This window comes from Moschus berezovskii, chromosome X (assembly GCF_049115385.1).
Source record: "Moschus berezovskii isolate FMDL1 chromosome X, NW_MosBer_1.0, whole genome shotgun sequence".
Taxonomy (NCBI): Eukaryota; Metazoa; Chordata; class Mammalia; order Artiodactyla; family Moschidae; genus Moschus; species Moschus berezovskii.
Window position 1 is genome coordinate 35,252,462 of NC_142488.1, and position 9,583 is coordinate 35,262,044.

At 49.5% G+C, this 9,583-nt stretch overlaps 2 pseudogenes; both read right to left on the reverse strand.

Annotated features, from left to right (window-relative positions):
* Positions 1-1,973: 1,973 nt before the first annotated feature.
* On the reverse strand, positions 1,974-2,733 carry LOC129535033 (ferritin heavy chain pseudogene; annotated as a pseudogene).
* A 6,027-nt stretch (positions 2,734-8,760) lies between these two features.
* LOC129564524 (ferritin heavy chain pseudogene) lies at positions 8,761-9,327 on the reverse strand (annotated as a pseudogene).
* Between the last annotated feature and the right edge of the window lie 256 nt (positions 9,328-9,583).

A 9,583-nucleotide genomic window follows, 5' to 3' on the forward strand; every position in this document is an offset into this window, starting at 1 on the left:
TATTCTTTGGAACTCTGCATTCAGATGCTTATATCTTTCCTTTCCTCCTTTGCTTTTCGCTTCTCTTCTTTCCACAGCTATTTGTAGGGCCTCCTCAGACAGCCATTTTGCTTTTTTGCATTTCTTTTCCATGGGGATGGTCTTGGTCCCTGTCTCCTGTACAATGTCACGAACCTCCGTCCAGAGTTCATCAGGCACTCTATCTATCAGATCTAGACCCTTAAATCTATTTCTTACTTCCACTGTATAATCATAAGGGATTTGATTTAGGTCATATCTGAAAGATCTAGTGGTTTTTCCTACTTTCTTCAATGTAAGTCTGAATTAGTAAATCTTTTTTTTTTTTTAAACTGGAAAATTTCTTTCTACAAAGTCACAAAAAGATAAAAAGTTCAGTCTTCTCCGCAGTCTGAATGCAGACCCCAGGAGGCCACACTGAGGTCAGGAACAGGCTGATTTGGGGTGACGGGGTATGGGCACAGGTGGGCACATTCTGCAGCGAGCTAATGGTCATGGAGATGTCAGCACCCCACTGGGTGTTTCATCATCTCAGCCTTGCTTCTATGTGTTAGTTACCCTGGGTTTTGGCTCTGCCATACTCCTGGTCCACTCTCCAGTGAGCTTTTCCACTCACATGACCACAACACAATCTATATAGGCATCATGATATTTCCCATAGGTCTGTTTCTAAAGCTGACATCCACTCTGAACTCCAGATTTATTTTTCTGGCTACCTGCATGACAGTTCCACTTGGATGTCTAATATGCATCTCAGATTTGAAACGACATGGCTTCTCCAACCTTCCATCCCAGCTGTGCACCTGGCAAAAGACCCCAAATTGATAAAAGGGCACCACCATCAACCCAGGCTAAATTAGACTTCTTTCTTCATATCTCACTCTTCCTCTCTGGTCCATGAGGAAACCTTGCTGATGTATGCAAATCCATCTGCCATGTGTCTGCATCTCTTCATTTCTTCATCCTCCACTGCAGTAAAACCACCATCGTCTTTCACCTGGACCAGCTGTGATGCCTACTAACTGGTCTCCCAGCTTCCACCCTTCCCCCTCTACATTCCTCAATGCAGCCAGTGCCACTGACTTCATATTCAGGGGGCTTCATTTTACTGTATATTCAATATCACAAATTGACCTTCATCCGTGAGCTTATATTTTTCACACTAGAAGGGCTATACAGAATCGCCCTCAATAGAATTGAGGTAAATTTTGAGTGGTACCATGTTACTTTATCGCAGGGTGGTACAGTTCAAGTAAAAATCACACATGGATGTTTTGTAAGGGCAGCATCCATGCTCAACAGTGGTGACCACAGGATGTGTGTCTCTAGGAAAGCCAACCCTGCTGCACTTAGATTGTCACTGTAGCCCAGGGTGAGCTTGTCAGAGAGGGACTCTGCTATGCCAGCATCCAGGGCCCCCACATTGTTACCCAGAAGTCTGTTCCAAACTAAATGAAGACCACTTTATTTCATTCCCTTCCCAATCCCATTCCCTTCACTGTTGCTGGAGATCAACCCCAATCATGATTTTCTGCCCATATTTCTATAGCTCATCTATTCACAGTCACCAACATTCACCAGAGCCTCACCTCACCCACCCCCACCCCATATACCACATTGTATATTAGGGGAAGGCACATTTTGTATTGTTCAGGGTCCCATGGATCCCCTTCTTCCCTCCATCTGTGGAGATCCTAAGCTGCCTGTGGACAGGGAATTGGTAGCTCAAGAGACTCCTGGATACCTGTTTTAAAACTTAAAAGATTAAAGGTTTGCCCCATGAATCAACAAGGGACCTTTATTTCTTTAGTAAGCAATTTATTAGAAGAACTGGCAACACTGAAAGAAGGAAAACGTAAGTTAACTTTTTCTGCAAGGGCAATACTGCAGACTGCATGGCAGAGAGGGTGACCTTGGGCAGTCACCCACGACTCAGGGGAAAGTCCAGTCCAGGATCAGTCCTTCTTGTCTCCGTCACCCAGGGTGAGCCTGTCAGAGAAGTACTCTGCCAAGGCTCCTTCCTGGAACCCCATGTAGCTCAGGTTGCTGACATGGTCCCCCAGCTCCTTGATGAACCTGACCTGCTGGTTCAGGTAGCTGGTCTCCAGGAAGTGGCACAGGTCAGCATCGCTGCTGTCGGTGGCCAGCTGGTGCAGGTTGAGCAGGCTCTGGTGGACGCACTTCTCCAGGTACAGGGTGTCTTGCATGGCCTGGAGTCCTCTCTCCCACTGTTGGGTCTCCGGCTTTCTGACGTCAAGGAAGCAGATGCGGCCCCCACGCTGGTTCTGCAGGAACATCAGGCCCTCGACTGTCTTGCTGTGGTTATGCGAGCAGAGCAGGAAGAAGCGGGAGAGATGCTTCAGGGCCACGTCATCACGGTCGAGGTAGAAGGCCATAGCCAGACACTGAAAAGAGGCGTGGAACTCCAGGGCAGTGTGGCGGTTGATCGCGGCCTCACACTCAGGGCGGTAGTTCGGCCGCATCTGCGAGGGTGGTGTAGGCAGCATGGCGGGCAACTCCAAGACCGAGGCAATGGTGGCTCGGATGATGCGAGTGTGGGGCCAGCATCGGCGGGGCCGCGGGCGCCGGCAGCCTTCTCGGAACCTTCCCATGGTGGATGATATGAGAGGCCGGATGCGGGCTCTGGGGCAGACGGCAGGTGTCTGGGTGCGGGCTCTGGGATGGGCGGGTAATGGCGTCCGCTAGGCGGGGTCAGTGCCTGGGCTTGGATTGGTTAGGAAGAGGTCACGTGGGTGGGCGGGATCTGTGGGCGGGATCCGAGGGCGGGGCGAGAGCTCTGTCTAGCAAAGCGAGGTGAGGCAGAGCCGCTTTGAGCTGCGTCAGTCACTCAGTTCAGTCGTTCAGTCGCTCAGTAGTGTCCAACTCTTTGCGACCCCATGAATCACAGCACTCCAGGACTTTGCATCAAGTAAGTTTTTAATTTTGCCGTAATACTTTTTTTCCAAGGACTTTCTCTTCTCTAATTGCTTCCTTTTATAGCACCCTGTTCCCATTTTATAAACCCAGTGTCATCTTTACAGTTCTGAGAATATGAATTTCGATTTTTTGGGTAACGTTATCTTCTGTTTCTTGTAGTATATTTGTATATTTGTTTCTTTTTCCAAAAATAGTTCTGTTTATTCATCATGATCTCTTTCACTTCCGTTACATATCTCGTAAACATTTGTCCATTCATATTTGGGAGTAAAGGACTCAGGTTCGATCCCTGAATCTGGAAGATCCTCTGGAGATGGGAATGGCTACCTAGTCCAGTATTCTGGCCTGGAGAATCCCATGGACAGAGGAGCCTGGCGGGCTATAGTCAGTGGGTTCTTACAGAGTCCGACATTACTGAATGACTAACACTTCCATTATTTTCATTGTGATTTCACCCCCCCTCCCCCGCCTTGTGGTTCTTATTTTGATTGCAAGAGGTACCTCAGTAACAACCCTTAGGGAACTCTGTAAAGAAAACATGGCTTATTACTCACAGGTCCTGGAGGATACACGGCATGCCTCGGGCTGCACAGCCATGTCATGGGTAGAAAGTGAGTACATGTGCAACCTGGGTCGCTTTTATTGGGGTCTAGAATGGGATGCCTAGCGTGATTTAGTCTTTCTTGGTGCATTTAAAACATGATCATGAATTAAAATGTCAGAAGGCAAAACCAACTGGTCAGATGGTCAGTTATCCTAGTCAACCGGGGAGCTCTAAAACAAAGGAAACTTCTGTGATGGTGAAGCCTGGCTTTCATCTAGTCTAGTAGCTGGCACTGTGTTTATTTAAGACAGCTGTCTGTGATGTGGATGCCTTGGCAATCAACAGCTTAAGATCAGGCACTTACGTTACAATAAAAAAAAAAAAAAAAAAAACTCAGGGGACTTCCCTGGTAGTCCAGTGGCTGGGATCCGGGGGCCGCGGGAAGGTCGCTGTTCCCTGCAGGGCTGGTGCTGCTCGGGCTCAGGACCCGGGAGGGGTCGGGGCGCCACTGTGCACCCACCTTGGCACGCTCTCAGCAGCATCCTGTTGGCCAAGAAGTTCTCGCGCTCCATAGAGGACCGTCGTCGTCTTCGCTGCTGCCGCCGCCGCCGTCGCCTGACTCTCTGGGCAGGAGGAGACGGGGGCCGACCGCGGGGCAGCCTCGAGCATCGCTCCCGGCTCCGCGTCGGCTTCCGCGCTGGGCCGCCGCTCCTGCACCTGCTGCTGCTGCTGCCGCCGCCATGGCCCCGGCCTCTGCCACCACCCTCGCCGCTGCCTCTGGGCCGCTTTTGACGCCGCCGCTGCTTCGTATGCTGAGGGGGCCCGGCCGCCTCGCCTCCGGGGCCAGGGGCTGCGGCCGCGGAGCTGGAGGACCGGTGCCCCGCGGTCACCGTCGCCTCGCCGTGGCCCAGGCTGCCGGCCCCATCGCCCTGGGAGCGGCTCACTGGCCGGGGCGCCGCCGCAGCCACCTACTCACACAGCGGCCGGCTTCCCGCCAAGGGCTCTCCAGAGGAGGGAGCTACAGGCTGTCAGGCGACGTGGCCACTGCTGGTTCGCACAGCACAGTTTGAGGAGCAAGGTGCTCGTGCTGGCTTTAGCTGCCTGGGATGTCTGGGTCCTGCCCCAGGGACTCATGTAATTGGTCTGGGATGTGTCTGGGGCAGCCAGCATTTTAAAAGCTCTATAGGCGATTCCAGTGTACAGCAAAGCTTGTAACCCTCGATGGCAAAGTGCATGGTGATTTATCAAGTTTCATTATTTTATCAGTAACTCTATGCTGGGAGGGATTGGGGGCGGGAGGAGAAGGGGACGACAGAGAATGAGATGGCTGGATGGCATCACCGACTCGATGGACATGAGTTTGAATGAACTCCGGGAGTTGGTGATGGACAGGGAGGCCTGGCGTGCTGTGATTCATGGGGTCGCAAAGAGTCAGACACGACTGAGCTGAACTGAACTGAAGGTGATTTTCTCTTCCCATTCCACACACCCCGACTTACTCCTCTCCCACCATCATAGATGGGATCAGGATTACCTCTACATCTTTCCTATGTTTCCCACCTGTGAGGAGTGAACTGTAGCTCATGATGGAAAGAGGAGGCTCAGGCAACCTGAGTTGTAGAAAAAGAGGCAAAAAGTGTTCTGGGGGCCGATTTAAAGGAAAAGCTAGTTGAAACAGAAAGTGGCAGAGGCATTGCCAAGAAAACTTGTCACCCGGCAGCTTGCCTTCAATCTTGGGCCTGAGTCTGCAGCAGTGAAAAGAGCAATCTGTTCTCCTGATTCCTAGGGTAGCATTTGACAATCAAGCAGTTACAAAGGATTTTTCCCTTTCAGTTAGTACCATGACATGATTGTTAAAAATGCAAGAGACCCCCTGTGGCAAAGAAAAGATAAATAAAAAATGCTTTCTCTGAAGTATAAACACCACAAAGGAACTTAGAAGTAGTGTATGATGATGACCATGGTCATGATGAGAAAAGATGGCTACACAAAGTACTTATTATGTTCCAGCCACTGTTCTAAGCATTTAAAATGTGCTAAATCATCTAATCTTTTAAGCAGCAGTTTTATGATTCCTATTTTACATGTGAGAAAACAGAGGCACAGAAAAGGTACTTAACATGTCCCAATTCACTCAATTTAGTAAGTGGCTAGACTGGGATTTGAACCCAGGCCATCCATGGGGAAGAATCCACAACACCGAACTGTTACTCGAAAACAGGAGAGTAAGAAGGATCTTCAGGCTTCCCTGGTGGCTCAGTGGTAAAGAATCCTCCTGCCAAAGCATGAAACATGGAGTTGTTCCCTGATCCCGGAAGATCCCACATTTCGCAGAGCAACTCAGGCCACACATCACAACTGCTGTATCTGTGCTCTAGAGCCAGAGGCAACTACTGAAGTCCAAGCACCTCGAGACCGTGGTTTGCAACAGGAGAAGCCACCACAGTAAGAAACCCACATACCGCAACTAGAGAAAAGCCTGTGCAGTAATGAACTCCCAGCACAGCCAAAAATAAAGAATATATATATATTTTTTTTTTTTTAAAAAAAAAGAAGGCTCTTCACTCAATTTCTAGTTACAAACACCAACAGCTGCTCACCCAGTGCTTCCTTCTGTCTGGAGGAGAACAGTTTATTGACTTATGTAGAAGCTGAGACATTGTCAGAGAGAGGAAAATGAAAGTGTTAGTCACTCAGTCATGTCCAACTCTTTGTGACCCCATGGACTGTAGCCCGCCAGGCTCCTCTATTCATGGAATTCTCCAGGCAAGAACACTAGAGTAGGTAAACATTCCCTTCTCCCGGGGATCTCCCTGACCCAGGGATTAAACCCAGGTCTCCTGCATTGCAGGCGGATTCTTTACCATCTGATCCACCAGGGAACGCCCATCAGAGAGAGGAGAGATCCTCAACATGAGCAGAGAAAGGAACAGAGTGAAAGGACAGCGGTTGTCTAAGAACAAAGGAACAAGCACATTTTCTGGAAACTTAACTGAAGAGACTTAATCCTCATTTGAAGAAAATATTCAAGTGCAGTCATGGTGAAATGGGAAAGTTAATTCCTTTCTAGCTAAGCTTGTTCATATATTAGTAAATTTTGAAAGTAGTTTGCAAACTTTAGACTCAGATTGACCATGTGTCCATGATAAGGCACACAAAATCTATAAAATTTTAACTTTTATCTTATTAACCACACCTAGGCACAGAAGAAACATATTTTGAGTGTTTTTCTTAGGCATGATGAATAGACTTGACCAAGAGGCTAAATTTTTAAAGGGGAACAGGAGAAAACAAAACTATGATTTTCTTGGCTGTGCTGGGTCTTTGTTGCTGCACGTGGCCTTAGTTCTCCTGAGGCATGTGGGATCTTAGCTTCCAGGCCAGAGATAGAACCAATATCCCCTGGAAGGTAGCTTCTTAACCACTGGACCACCAGGGAAGTCCCTATCATTTTAAGAATTCTGTTTTTTTTTTTTAAACTGGGAAATTTCTTCCTACATGGTCATGAAAAGTTCATTCTTCTCCCCATTCTGAAAGGAGAAACCAGGAGCCACACTGAGGTCAGGAACAGGCTGATTTGGGGCCCACTGTGTGTCGGCACAGGTGGGCACAGTCTGCAGTGAGCTAATAGTGATGGTGAGGTCAGCACCCCTCTGGGTTTTCCATCACCTCAGCCCTCCTTCTACATGTTAGTTACCCTGTGCTTGGGCTCTGCCATACTCCTTGTCCACTCTCCAGTGAGGTTTTTCATTCCCATGACTGCAACACAATCTATATAGGTTGATTTCTCCCATAGGTCTTTTTCTAAAGCTGTTGTACACCCTGAACTCCAAATTCATTTTTCTGACTTCCTGCATGACAGTTCCACTTGGATGTCTAATATGCATCTCAGATTTTACATGACATATCTTCTCCACCCTTCCATCCCAGCTGTGACCCTGACAAAAGACTCCAAATTAATAATTAGCACCACCATCAACCCAGGCTAAATTAAAAGTTAGATTATCTTCTTCATATCTCATTCTTCCTCTCTGCTCCATGAGGAAATCTTGCTGAAGTATCCAAATCCATCTGCAATGTGTCTATATCTCTTCATTTTTTTTCAGCCTCGTCTCCATTTCAACCACCATTGTCCTGGACCAGCTATGATATGTACTGACTGGTCTCCAAGCTTCAAGCCTTCCCCCTCTACATTCCTCAGTGCCCCTGGAACCACTGACTTCACATTCACAGGGATTCATTTTACTTTATACTCAATATCACAAATTGACCTTCATCCATGAGGTTATATTTTTCAGCCCTTCTATTGAGGTAAATTTTGAGTGGAACAATTACTTTACTGCAATGTGGTACTGTTCAAGTAAAAAAATCACAGGCTACAGCATCCATGCTCAACAGTGGTGACCACAGGAAGTGTCTGTAGGAAAGCCAGCCCTCCTACACTTGAGTGTCACTGTAGCCAAGGGTGAGCTTGTCAGAGAGGGACTCTGCTATGCCAGCATCCAGGACCCCCATCTTGCTACCCAGAACTCTGCTTCAAACAAAATGAAGACCGCTTTATTTCAGTCCCTTCCCAATCTTATCCCCTTCACTATTTCTGGAGATCAACCCCAATCATGATTTTCAGGCCATATTTTTATAGTTATTCTATTCACAAGCACCTACATTCACCAGGGCCGCACCTCACCCACCCCCACCCCATGTACCATAGTGTTTATTAGCATGTGTGTGTGCTTAGTCACTCAGTCGAGTCCCACTCTTTGTGAGCCCATGGACTGTAGCCTACCAGGCTCCTCTGTCCGTGGGATTCTCCAGGAAAGAATACAGGAGTGGGTTGCCATTTCGTCCTCCAAGAGATCTTACCAACCCAGAGATTGAACCCAGATTTCCTGTTGCAGGTGAACTCTTTACTGTCTGAGCCACCAGGGAAGTCCAGGCAAGGTACGTTTTTATTTTTCAGGGTCCCATGGATCCCCTTCTCCCTCCCTCTGTGGAGATCCTGAACTGCCTGTGGACAGGGCATTGGTAGCTCAAGAGACTCCTGGATACCTGTTTTAAAACTTAAAAGGTTAAGGGTTTGCACGCATGAATCAACGAGGGACATTTATTTCTTTAGGAAGCAATTTATTGGAAGAACTGGCAACACTGAAAGAAGGAAAACTTAAGTAAACTTTTTCTGCACGGGCAATACTGTGGTCTGCATGGCAGAGAGGGTGACCTTGGGCAGTCATCCACGACTCGGGGGAAAGTCCAGTCCAGGTTCAGTCCTCCCTGTCGCCGTAACCCAGGGTGAGCTTGTCAAAGACGTACTCTGCCAGGCCGCCTTCCAGGGACCCCATGTTGCTCAGGTTGCTGACATGGTCCCCAAGCTCCTTGATGAACTTGACCTGCTGGTCCAGGTAGCCGGTCTCCAGGAAGTGGCACAGGTGGGCGTCGCTGCTGTCAGTGGCCAGCTTGTGCAGGTTGAGCAGGCTCTGGTTGACGGACTTCTCCAGTTGCAGGGTGTCTTGCATGGCCTGGAGCCCACTCTCCCACTCTTGGTTCTCGGGCTTTCTGATGTCGAGGAAGGAGACGCGGCCCCCACGCCGGTTCTGCAGGAACATCAGGCTCTCAGCTGTCTTGCTGTGCTCATGGGAGCGAAGCAGGAAGAAGCGGGAGAAATACTTCAAGGCCACATCATCACGGTCGAGGTAGAAAGCCACGGCCAGGCACTGGAAGGAGGCATGGAGCTCCAGGGCGGCGTGGCTGTTGACCGCGGCCTCACACTCGGGGGAGTAGTTCTGAAGTACCTGCGAGGGTGGTGTGGGCAGCATGACGGGCAACTCCAAGGCCCAGGGAATGGGGGGTGGGTCAGTGGGTATGCGGGGCTGGCATCGGCGGGGGCGCGAGCGCCAGCGGCCTCCTCGGAGCCTTCCCATGGTGGACGATGTGTGTGGCCAGAGGCGGTCTCTGGGCCAGAAAGCAGGTGGCAGGGTGCGGGCTCTGGGATGGGCGGGTAATGGCGTCTGCTGGGCGGGGTCAGGTCCTGGGCTTGAGATTGGTTAAAGAAGAGGTCACGTGGGTGGGCAGGATCCGTGGGCAGGG